The sequence below is a fragment of the Parasteatoda tepidariorum genome, chromosome 2, assembly GCF_043381705.1.
Source record: "Parasteatoda tepidariorum isolate YZ-2023 chromosome 2, CAS_Ptep_4.0, whole genome shotgun sequence".
NCBI lineage: Eukaryota > Metazoa > Arthropoda > Arachnida > Araneae > Theridiidae > Parasteatoda > Parasteatoda tepidariorum.
This window is the reverse complement of record NC_092205.1, coordinates 6,932,652-6,945,001: the sequence shown is the minus strand read 5'-3', so window position 1 is coordinate 6,945,001 and position 12,350 is coordinate 6,932,652. Positions and strand designations below refer to the sequence as shown.

The 12,350-nt window shown below is 28.0% G+C and overlaps 1 protein-coding gene and 1 long non-coding RNA gene across 7 annotated transcripts in view; one reads left to right on the top strand and one right to left on the bottom strand.

Moving 5' to 3' along the window:
* The first annotated feature begins 5,058 nt into the window (after window positions 1-5,058).
* Window positions 5,059-7,502, top strand: LOC139424929 (uncharacterized). Its single transcript, XR_011636049.1, has 2 exons — window positions 5,059-6,320; window positions 6,453-7,502. It is a non-coding gene; the product is annotated as an uncharacterized lncRNA (long non-coding RNA).
* The window catches only part of LOC107453330 (G protein-activated inward rectifier potassium channel 3), a 100,244-nt gene continuing 95,123 nt past the window's right edge, over window positions 7,230-12,350 (bottom strand). For all 6 annotated transcript variants that reach the window (XM_071177101.1, XM_021147829.3, XM_071177100.1 and 3 more), the window contains exon 6: window positions 7,230-9,199. The gene's annotated coding sequence lies outside the window, so the exon portion shown is untranslated. The remainder of the gene's footprint in view (window positions 9,200-12,350) is intronic.

The window sequence follows — 12,350 nt, the reverse complement described above, 5'->3', positions numbered from 1 at the left end:
TATATATATATTTATAAAACCGGAAAACGAAAAAACCGGAACGAAATTCAATAAATTTCCCCCCCATTTTTTTAAAAAAAAAAAAATTTTTTTTTCCTCATAAGATTTTAGGATTTTTCTTTCTTTTTTGAAAGATGTTTACTTTACCATCATTTTTGAAATAATCATTAGTGTATTACTTCATCATATTTTCTTCTTTTTAAGATTATTTCCAATTTTTTTTTTAGTTGGGTTTAACAATAAAAAAAACCGGCTTTTTGTAGCGATTCAGAAAACTGGAAAAATTAGTTATCCGGAATGGCGATGGTCCCGATCGTTCCGGATAATCGGTTCCCTACTGTATATATATATGTATAAATATATATATGCTAATAAAAATTGTATTTAATTAGCAACAATTATATCAAGTAGAAAATAGTTTTAAGCAGAAAAAAACAACTACAGTACACTCTCGATTATCCATGCACGGACTATCCGGTTTGCGGATTATCCGTGCTCATTCCGGAGTCACAAAAAATATAAAGAGAAACATTTTCAAAATTAAAAAACTTTGATTCATGAAGTTATAACACTACAAAATTTCTGGAAGCAATATTTGTTATTGGATTACAGTATATGGAATATCAGCAGCATGGTCAAGGGTAAAATCGTCTATGTTATCACGATCTTGGAGAGAGATCATACCGCTTGATNTATTCGTTATTGGATTACAGTATATGGAATATTAGCAGCATGGTCAAGGGTAAAATCGTCTATGTTATCACGATCTTGGAGAGAGATCATACCGCTTGATGAACAATCTTCTTCAGATGCTCAAGAAAAATATGATAATAGTATTTTCAAACAAGCAAAAGGAATCTAAGGTTTCGAGATTCTTGAGGAAGAAAATTTAGAAGATTGGTTTCCAGTATTTGACAGATGAAGACATCGTTATGTTGTTAAATCAAACAGTGTTGATAGTAACTGATGCAGAAGATGTAGTAAATGAGGGAAATACAATTTCTCATACTGCTGCTCTGTGGAAACTTTATTAGATTATATGGGAAGATTTGATTCCGGTGACATTACTACGGTTCGTAAAATATGTGTATCGATAAATGGCGAAGACGCATTACACATTTTTTTTAAAAGGAAAATCCCTAGTTTGATGTTTTACAGCATGCAAATGTGAGTAATTTTTATATTTTTTGTACTGATATAGATTTTTTCTTTAATAAAAGAAGTTTTCGGAATATCCGTGTTTCTCGATTGTCCGTACGACCTGTCCCGGTGATTAGCCCGGATAATCGGGAGTGCACTGTATATTCACATTTCTTTTAATGTTTTATTTTATCTAATAACTCTTATCTTTGAGGAATTTTTATACATACTCATTAATATAAAAAATATTGTACAATTAGTCTTAGTTTTCATTTTATTGAATCTGCATGTTTTTTTTTTATATATGAGTATATATGTTCACACTATCATGCACATAGTCAGCCCGTGTATTATCAATAAAAGTAAAACATGCGTATAGAATGATTAAATTTATTGATAACATGTTTAGAAAAGTATTTTAATAAATTAGTAAGAAGAGTAACAAGTTGAAATAACATATATATATGATTTTATATTTTACATTCGCCAATATGATCCCCATTATTAGGGAATTTTTAATTTTGCTATTTTATCGACTGTTTTTTTTCTTCAGATAAAATTTGAATCTTTGCATGCAGCTCAGTTGAATATTTATTACTTTTTTTCTTATTTTGGGTCATGTAAAAACAAATTCTACTAAATTAAATATCATTATTGAATGTAGTATACTTATAAAATTCCAATTAGGATTTATGCAAAACCTGTACTTATTAGTTAAAATTGTATTTTAACTAAATATTATTGTTATTATTATCGAGAAAAGAATTCACCTAATACTTATTTTGATGTATTGGAGGACCACTAAACATGAAATACGTTATTTATTTAATACCTATCTGTTATGAAAATTGTCTTTGACTAAAGTGACTTTCAAAGCACTGATCTTGTTTTCTTGTTGATGAAAATACTAAGCGAGTTTAGAAATAGAATCATATATTATTTTGCTCTGATCAACAATTTATAATATTGAGTTTGACCAAAGATTTTAGCAGCACGCTAGCGTGTATATATGTACTCTTATTTTATAACTATCGTTGAGCAGCCGACCCAATATTGGGTTTTTATCTACCAGTGTTCAACTTCATAGCCTTGTAATTTTGAACCCAATCCAGGAGACAAAGGAACTCCTGGATCAAATATTGAGATAAATTTGCTTTTGTGGAAGACTTTTTGATGGAACTAACCCGCATTTGGGTTACATGGAGAGGTATACCTCCCACAGTTAGTCTGATGGCAAGAAAGGACTCAAACCTGTGATCCATCTACCATTGAAGATATGTTACGTCAATGAATTTTAGTTGTATTCTTTTTTTTTGATGAAATGTTTTTTTTTTTTTCATTTTGAAAATTGTAAGAAACTGACTCATGTCAAAAACTTGCCAACTCTAACTGTATCCAAAGAAGAAAAGAATATTTAGTCATTTAATCTAGTCTTTTTTTTCTTTTAATGGCCTTTTTTTCTTTTAATTATGTATTCACATTTGTGTTTCAAAATTAATTGCAATTAATTAATAAATTGTTTCCAAATTTAACAATTATTGTGGTACAATCATGTAAAAATACGTAAAATGTATAATTATTTCTGTTAAAAGGGAGATTATGTTCAAAATTTTAAGAAAATTGTTTTAGAAATTGTATAGACTAATTTAATTTTTTTAACCAAACATAACAGTTCTCTCGAATCATTTAAACTGATAATCTCTATATAGTATACTTTTGTACTTTAATGGAGTCCTTTTATATGTGATGTCTAAGTACTAACTAATTTTATCTATTGCGCTTGACTTTGGATGCACCTATTCAGTATTTTAACAATTATTTAACACTAAATTACTTCTTTTATCTCCCTTAAGTTGATTCTAGGGAAAACATGAATTTTGCAGATCAAGAAATAAAACTTTTAGACTGTAATCAATACATGTGGACTAGATTAACAAATTTAAAATGTTAAGAAAATATTAGAATCATACTTTGATGTTTGAAAACATATAAAAGAAATTATTTTAATTAATTTAAGAAGAATAAAAACCTAAGATTATTATGCTGTTATAAGTATGAAATTGATAAAAAAGAACATCTTGTATTTAAGGCCATAGTAGCCCAGTGGTTAGAGAATTGGACTCTGGCCCATTGGGACAGGGGTTCGATCCTAGACTTCACTAAGACCCACCGTGTACATGCAATATATGTGCTTGTAAAATCTGTGGAACCGAAAGTCCTGAGGTCAGTCACTGAGCAGTATCATGTGCACAAGGATCTGGAAAAAATTTTCTTCCCCTTCAGATCTATGTCTAAATTGAGGAAGCAACCTCACAAATTTTGATGGCATGTCTTCGGATCATTCTCAGGGATGTTTTCCAGACCGTTGATAATTGCCCATTGTGGAGCTCTAGTACCTTCCTATCTCTTCAATTTAAAAATATTTTTTTAACTGATTTTTTTTCAATTTTTGCCATTACTATGGTGAAAATTAGTGATGTACCAAAAATATTAAAAAATAGATAAATTGCGATTTTGAAAATAAATTTTAATCTATGTACAAAATGCACAGTGTCAATGGAATTTTCATACCATACTATTTTAATTGCTTTTACCTATCTAAAATTATAACTTTTGTGTAGTGAAGTTTTATAAAGATGTTAGACATTTATGCCATATTATGTTTCAGATTTTCTATTTTCTCATTTTAAACTATTAGAATGATATATTGTTGACTTGCTTGTAATTTTAAAGAGTTGATATGAATCTATTTTTTATTATTCGTTTAATCAATAATGCAGTTATATTACAATAAGTGCCAGATTTTCTATTGTATTTTCTCTATATCTGTGTTATTTACTGAAACAAATTTTTAATTTGTTACATTTTGAAATAAATTATTTTGTATTATGTTTGCATTGAATTATTTTTTCCACAATTCAAAAATTACTCAAAGATGCTGTGAATTTCATTTCACGATTCAAATGGTGATTTTGTTCAAATTTTTCATCTTTGACTAAATTCAAATACTAATAAGATTTTTTTCTTCAGAGAATTTAATGATTGATAGCACATATTTAAAGATTACAACTAATATGTTAACAATTTGAGTAATTTATAGCAGTGCAAAATTTTATAAACCATATTATGTGAAATCAGCTTGTTATTTACCTATTCCTTTCTGAAAAATTATTTGTGTCAATAAATATTTAAAAAGTGAATACATGGAAACCCTAAGTTTGCTTAATATATAATAATGGTGGAAAAGTTGACATGTTTTAAGCACTAAGGAAAAATAGGCACCCATTTTCAAGACTCGCTAGGCCTGAATGAAAAAAACAAAATAGATATGAAAAGAAATTGCAAATTTTCCAACAAAAAAAAGATGAGAAAAAACAAACGAATTATTGAATCACCATAGTTTGAGGCAAATCTGGACAGAATGTGTAATGCATCATTTCCTGATTATGCATACTGCTTAGTATGTTATTCTGAAATATATTTTAACGCTAGCATTTTATTTATTGTGTTTTAACCTTTTAGATTCGCTTGTCATTTGATTTAAGGAATTTATTGACAGTTATGATGTTTTAATTTTTTTTTAATAATTATATAATTGTAAAGACTGCTTTTTTTTTTTACAATTAGAAATATATGATTTTATTCATTATTTAAAAGTCTGCGATGAATCTGCAAATGGTCAATGAAATTTAATTTAAATATTTGATTTTATTTGTAATTTTGTGGAGACAATCTAATTACAGTTAATCTAATTTTAGAAAAAATTGTTTACAGGGAAAGTAAGTTTAGTTGAATCAGTCAGAACCAGACAGTTATACTGCATAATATTTCTTTAATTTTGCGTTTAAACACGTTAGCATGTATAAAAAAAATAACTTTTACGTATTTGTCTGCTTACAGCAAAATAAGACTACTTGCTTCTTTGCACATAATAAAATATACGCTTTATTTTTAATATTTTTTTACAAAGATTCTAAACAAGTGTATATAAAAAAAGAACTAGATAACAGTGTGTATATAGGGTATTGTACAGCAAATTATTTACAGAATGAAATAACACAATGACATAACAAACGTGTGTGTGCTTAGAATCTAAATTACCACATACTGACAGAAATACAAAAAAAAAAAAACTTTGTTTATGGCAACACAAATGCACACAGGAAGGGTTATTTTTTCCCCACTGCAAGAAATCTAGCTCCAGACGTAGATAATTTTTCATTTTTTTAAGCTTACTTGCATGGGTAATATTCTGATTATACATGTATTTACAAGGGTAATGTATAATCCATTCAAGAAAGCAAATATAAACAAAGAGATTTACTGATAAAGATTAATAGCTACTGCTGTTTACGCCTATTTGTATGCAATAATTATAATTTATGTTATAAATTGTCATTATTAATACATGCAGTTAAACACAAAAAAATGAATTTACTAATAATTAGTTCAGGATAACAAAAAATAGTATAATGTGGTATTTTGGGTAATATAGTGATAAGCTACACTTTTCTGTAACGTGACATTTAATCTTTTCTATAAAATGTTTCTTGAAAATTGTTTCCAAATAACTACTTTGCAGGTTAGTTTGCTGTTTCTCACCAAAAATGCTTTTACTTGTTAATGTGGCTCATCATTATATAGTTCCAATCCACACCAATCATTTTGATATTAGTCTGCGGCGTAACCATATATACATCTATATATGCATACCACTGATTAGTATTTCTTAAATATATTCACTAAATTTTATATGTTCTAATATGGCAAGACAAGCTTCACAAGAGATAACCGCCTATCAAAAAACTTTTCTTTTTACAAAACTTCCAAAGAATTTCAATTTTCTAGACATGAACATATATCACAGCTTGCTATAGCACATTTTATTAAGCCACTGATATCAGTTTGTTTTTATAGGCATCATAGTGATTTTTAAAGCAAAAGTAAATATCAACAAGCTCTTATGCAATACCAGTTGTCGATTATAGCCAGTTTGCAACACAGGAAAGGCACTAAGTGGCTTAAATAATTTCAGCTTTTTTACATTGACACAGTTTTTTCTGCAGTTTTATTTTCGTAAGAAAAAATGTATACATATATTTATCTCAATTTCATGATTAATAAATCTGTAAGAATCTAAAAACATAAATTAGCAAATTTACTCTCACACAAACATACAGGTAACAGAATACACTCTATAAAATAACCAAATCTTTTGAAATATAAAATGTATAAATTATTTTCATTCAAAATAGTTTAATTTNTTATGAAACAGTAAAGAGTAGCAAATTTACTCTCACACAAACATACAGGTGACAACTTTAGTTAAAAGGTAACAGAATATACTCTATAAAATAACCAAATCTTTTGAAATATAAAATGTATAAATTATTTTCATTCAAAATAGTTTAATTTAAAATCATTTATTATATTAAGAATAAAAACATGAAGATTTGATTACAAAAAAAGTAATTTTTATCTAGTAAACATGAAACTATATTCCATATTTAATAGAGTGTAAAAAATTTTTTTTCATCCACTTAATCAATTTGATTTTTTTATTACACTCAGTCACGATTTTGTTATACATTTAAAAATTTCTTTTAAAAGTGTAAACTGAAACTTATGAAAATAATAAATATACAGCATATTTTCAATTAATGCACATGTAGATAAAACTAACCTTTACATCTTTAAATGGCATTTTATCAAAACATCTATAACTCATTTTAACTTCTCTTGATTTTTTTTTAAAATTAACAGTATGTTGTTGTTAATTTACGTCGCCCTAGAGCTGCACAATGGGCTATTGGCGACGGTGTGGGAAACATCCCGGAGGATGATCCGAAGACATGCCATCACAATTTTGATCCTCTGCGGAGGGGATGGCACCCCCGCTTCGGTAGCCCGACGACATGCGCGCGAAGTCGAGCACTTTACGGTAGCACAGTTTAACGAGGACCAATACCGCACACCCTCGGTCCCTACGCAGACTGATAAGTCAAGTGGTCACCCACCCGCCCACTGATGATGCTTGACTTCGGTGATCTGCTGGGAACCGTGTCTTATCGATCAGTCCACTGCGGGACATTAACAGTATGTGTATTATTAATGTAATTACCCAAAATCTTCATTTATATATTCATAGTTTTTGAATTGATATGTATTAAACCATGATTTATATAGTATTTTTTGTTCTAGCCTCCATTTTGAGACAAAAAAAAAAAACTGAATTTGGTTGTACTATAATAAGATGCTAAGTTACTCCTTTCTTTTCCTTTTTTTTTTGAAAAGTTTTTCTAGTGATAACATGATTTTTTTTAATGTATTATTCTTCGCTTTAATAAATTCGTTTATTGTTATGTGTATTCGTTGCCTACCGATATAATATATAAATACTACAATAGTTCATTTGTTCCACCTATGTTATACTGGGCATTTTAAAGTATTGGTAAAATTAACCGAAATTCTGCAAGTTTTAATTCTTTATCACTTAATATGTATAGACTAAATCGAAGATTTAACATCTCCATGTATAAATTAGATACCGCCAAAATATATCAATAATTATCGAATCATGCGCATTTAGTTAAAGCATATTTTTAAAAATCATTTTAAATGTTCATACTGTGAAGAATAATGCAAAAATAAACATACATGAATATAAACATTTACTTAAAATACACAATTTTTGATACAATCTTGTTCATGTTCCCACTAATTAATAGAACAAAAAAGAAAAAAAATATTATTATTCATACTAGAATTTTAATTCTTATTGCCACATATTTGAAACACATTTGATGAAGAACGCAAATTTTCCTGTTAAAAATAAAAGTAGTGTTGACATAATTGTTGAAATTAGCTAAAAAAACATTTTCATGTGAATATTTATAAAAGGCAATTCAAATAAATTCATTAAGTTTTATTGTTTGAAAAGGCACATTGTAAACATTTTAAAATACCATCACAGCTTATTCATTGAAAAATTGTATATTTTTGTTATTTATTTCTGTGAGTTTTTAAAGAGTTGTTAAATTGTGGGATTTTTGTACTGCTAAAAATTTTAATTAAAAGTAAAAATAATAAAAATTTTTTAACCACTATTATAGTATTATGCAACTTAGATGTATTATTATTTAGCGATAAGTTAATTTTATTAATTATAGGATGATTAAAATTTATTTAAGTTAAAGGTTCTATTTATTGATTCAAATGCAACAAAAATCAAATAAAATTATTCTCATTTCAAAATGGAATGTAGATAAAAAAAAATGTTAAATTTAAACAAAAATCCTTATTAATATAATGAAAGAAATTTAGTTAAAAAAAATATGTAAATACTATACAGAAATAAGGAAGGAAAAAAAAACAATTTTTCAAATAAAATTTTGGAATTATTTAAAGACAAATTTTTTTATAAAACTGGAATGATCATTTCACAATCATGCAGTATTTAATAATCACTATAAAACAACTTTTCAAGATATAAAATGTAGAAAACTTTTCAAAGCCAATAAAATACCTACTTTTCGCAGATAAGTAATATTTCTAAACAAATATTTGTATTTTTACATATAAATATCAACACAGTATCAGATATACACAACAAAATCTATATTAAAATAATGAAATGAAATAAAAATAATAACTACAGGTAAAAAATTCATTAACGGTCACTAAAAAATCAATTTTAGAATTGTACAGAACTTAAAATGATTGTCATAATCTCTGGGATTCATATAAATTAAGACACTCTCAATATTTGGAAATACTGCTCCGACTTCAGATATCACGAAGAATGAATATTAGAATACTATATTGTTCCACTGCGTGTTAGAAAAGTTGGAATTCCAAAAATATCTTTGGTCTCTCCTTTGGAATGAAATCAAAGACACTTAAAGGTCTGTATACGATGCAAAATCGAAAAATATGAAACTTTATATTTCCTTGGCGCCAAATCAAACTGAATATCACAGAATTTGGTCTAATCCATATGCATGACGTCATTACCATGAAAAAAGAACGTTAGAATATGAGTATTTCTATTAGCAGCAATCTAAAAAAGAAAAAAAAAAAATGAATAAATTTAATTTCCAAAACATTAAAATCGTTATATGTCCTATAAAATATGCGAAATTTTAATATTTAAATATATATTCGTTTGGGCCTTAATATTTAGTTACTTTTTTCAAGAAATGATTGATTATGAAACAGTAAAGAGATAGTCTCAAAATCATTGCTTTAATTCGTTTTGATAGATAACACAGGTTTCTTACTATATATAAAAATTTAATGATGGTGTTGCAGTTTTCCATTGTTGTCAATACAATTTTATTGGCTGGAAAATCACATGGTAGGATCCAGTGTTCCCATATTAATTTTCATTTTGGTTTGGTTATCATCTGCATAAAATTGATATAAGTTATAAAGCTATTCGCGATCGCAACGCTCGAGTACGCCGTCTATAGCGGGAGCCTGTAAATATCAGACATTAATTTATCACGTTTTCATTTAGTTCCATCAAAGTCAAAGAACTTGAAAAAAATCTCCAGAATATTAGTAAATCTTTCAGGAACAGAACACGCCAAACATTTGAACTTCCCTAGCCCTTCTGTAAAAAATTNTTTTGGTTTGGTTATCATCTGCATAAAATTGATATAAGTTATAAAGCTATTGTTTTCCTATAAATATTTTTGTTTCCCTAATTTAAAGGTCAAAATTACCTATACTGTTATTATTACGTTTTTGATTTTGTTTGATTTCTAAATTAAAAGTTTAAAAGGATTGTTTTTATTATTATTAGAATAGTGTAATTCTACGTTACATTTTAAGATAAAGTTACTTCAATCGGTGTCTGATCTTATTAACAGTTTTGTAATTATTATTTTTTGATGCAAATGACGTTAACATATTATTAATAATGACGGTGAAAGAGATTAGTTAAATGATTGAAAACTTAACTTTCAACTTCATGCACAAAGTGATGAATGCAAAAATTGTATTTAAAATTTACATTCGTCCGTTTGGTAAGCAAAAATATTAAATTGCAGTTGTGACTTCCCAAAATTCGTTATAACAATATACTTTTAATATTAAATGTTATTTAAAAAAATTATTACTTAGAAAAATGATTTATGTTCATTTATAGATCCTAATAGTGTCATAAGAGAAATATTTGGAAGAGGGAAATGGAGGCACAAGTCTCTTTTTAGTACAGTAGAGAACCGATAATCCGGAACGATCGGGACTATCGCTATTCCGGATAACTGATTTTTTCGGTTTTCTGAATCGCTACAAAAAGCCGTTTTTTTATTGTTAAACCCAACTGAAAAAAAAAAAATTTTTGGAAATAATCTTAAAAATAAGAAAAAACGATAAGGTAATACACTAATGATTATTTCTGAAATGATAGTAAGGTAAACATCTTTCAAAAAAGAAAGAAAAATCCTAAAACCTTATGAGGAAAAAAATTTTTTTTTTTAAAAGTTGCGGGAAAATTTATCGAATTTCGTTCCGGTTTTTTGGTTTTCCGGTTTTCTGATTTCCGGATAATGGGTTCTGTACTGTACATATATTTTTAGTTGAATAATTTCAACTGTTTTATGCCAATTATTGCGAAGCAATCATCGGGATTGGTGAGCTCCCCTGTTTAATAATAAATAATAAACTAAAAATATCATTCTTCGAAAGAAAAGAAAATGTGTAGGTTTAGGAACAAAACTGATTTCAGAATTCTAGTCCCCGCATCCGAATTAGGCATTAAGTATTTGCATAACTGTAATTAGTCAGTTTCCCACTGTAGATATACCAACTTGCTTCGCTTTGTAAAAAACTATTTTCTAATGGTAGCGAAATTAAATAATTTTAGTTGATTAAGTTTTATTGTAATTTATCTACCACTACATATCAAAAATTCAAAGAATTATATAAAATGCAACTTTATTGTAGTTATCTCGTGGTCACACTTTAAAAAAGCTGGCGTAATTATTCTTTTTCTACAAGTTTTAAAATTTAATTTGCTACCAATTTTTTAAAACTTTTGCAGAAAGTGGTTGTTGACATCCCTGCCAATGTAATGAGCCAATATCGCTTTCACACTGAACCCGATATTATTTCTTTAATGCTGTTTTTCGAGGCTCTGTCTCCAAAGGAAATAAACAGCCTTTAACATCTAAGGAATGACACAAGAATGTTCAAAATATATTTTTCAATAATTAAAACAAGTTTTTCTTTCCATTAGCAATATGCATTCTTTAATAACCTTGAACTATTTCGCGAATCTATTATTTAAGTTCTGATGAATGAAAGCATTTTGCTGAACCACCAGGAAATTCTACGACATTCTTTTCATATATCGACTTTTCTTTTTTAAGTGCTGCGAGGAAGGAAAAATAACTTCTTTAATAATTGTCAACATTTTATAGTTCAATACTTATTTTTTATTTCAGCCTTCTTTTGAATGCATTTATGTTTAGTTGTTACCATAAATATCCGAAATGGGTGGTTGTTGATTTCCACTGGTGAATGTTCGCCATCACATAGTCGCTTTGGTATATGTCCGAAATATATACTAGGTCTAATTAAGTGCCACTGCCCGGTATACGTTCGCCCTACATCAATGTTTTTTTAAGGTCCAACGCCCGGTATACATTTGACCGGTATGTCCTTCATCAAATTTTTTTAAGGTCCACTACTCAATATACATTTAACCGATACTCCGAACAGTGATGTTTCTCCTAATCTATCCTCATCAGATATTAAAATATCAAATAAATATAATAATATCAAAGAATAAATTAATATTAAATCGGATATAACAAATGCACTCTACAACAAAAAACACCGACTCACCAAGAAGGAGTTGTCTGATTGAAACGAAAATTGGTGGATAGGAAGACAATGTACAGAATAGTAAATGATTAAAATTTCAGAACAATTGAATAATTTATTGCGGAGTTACAGTAACAAGTCACACGGTGTGGCATAGACCGATAAAGCTCCCGGATGCGACTTTACACATTGTCGACTCCCGGGCACTTCTTTGGCACCGTATTTTGAAATTCGCCAATGTTACATTCGCCAAGTCGGGTTTCAAATTTTCTCGCGAAAATCTTCGAATATTAATTCGCGCATGTTTCACTTGCGACATACGATTTAAAAAACGCATGAGTGAACATGAGGTGTGAATAAATTTAGCTGCTTTAAAA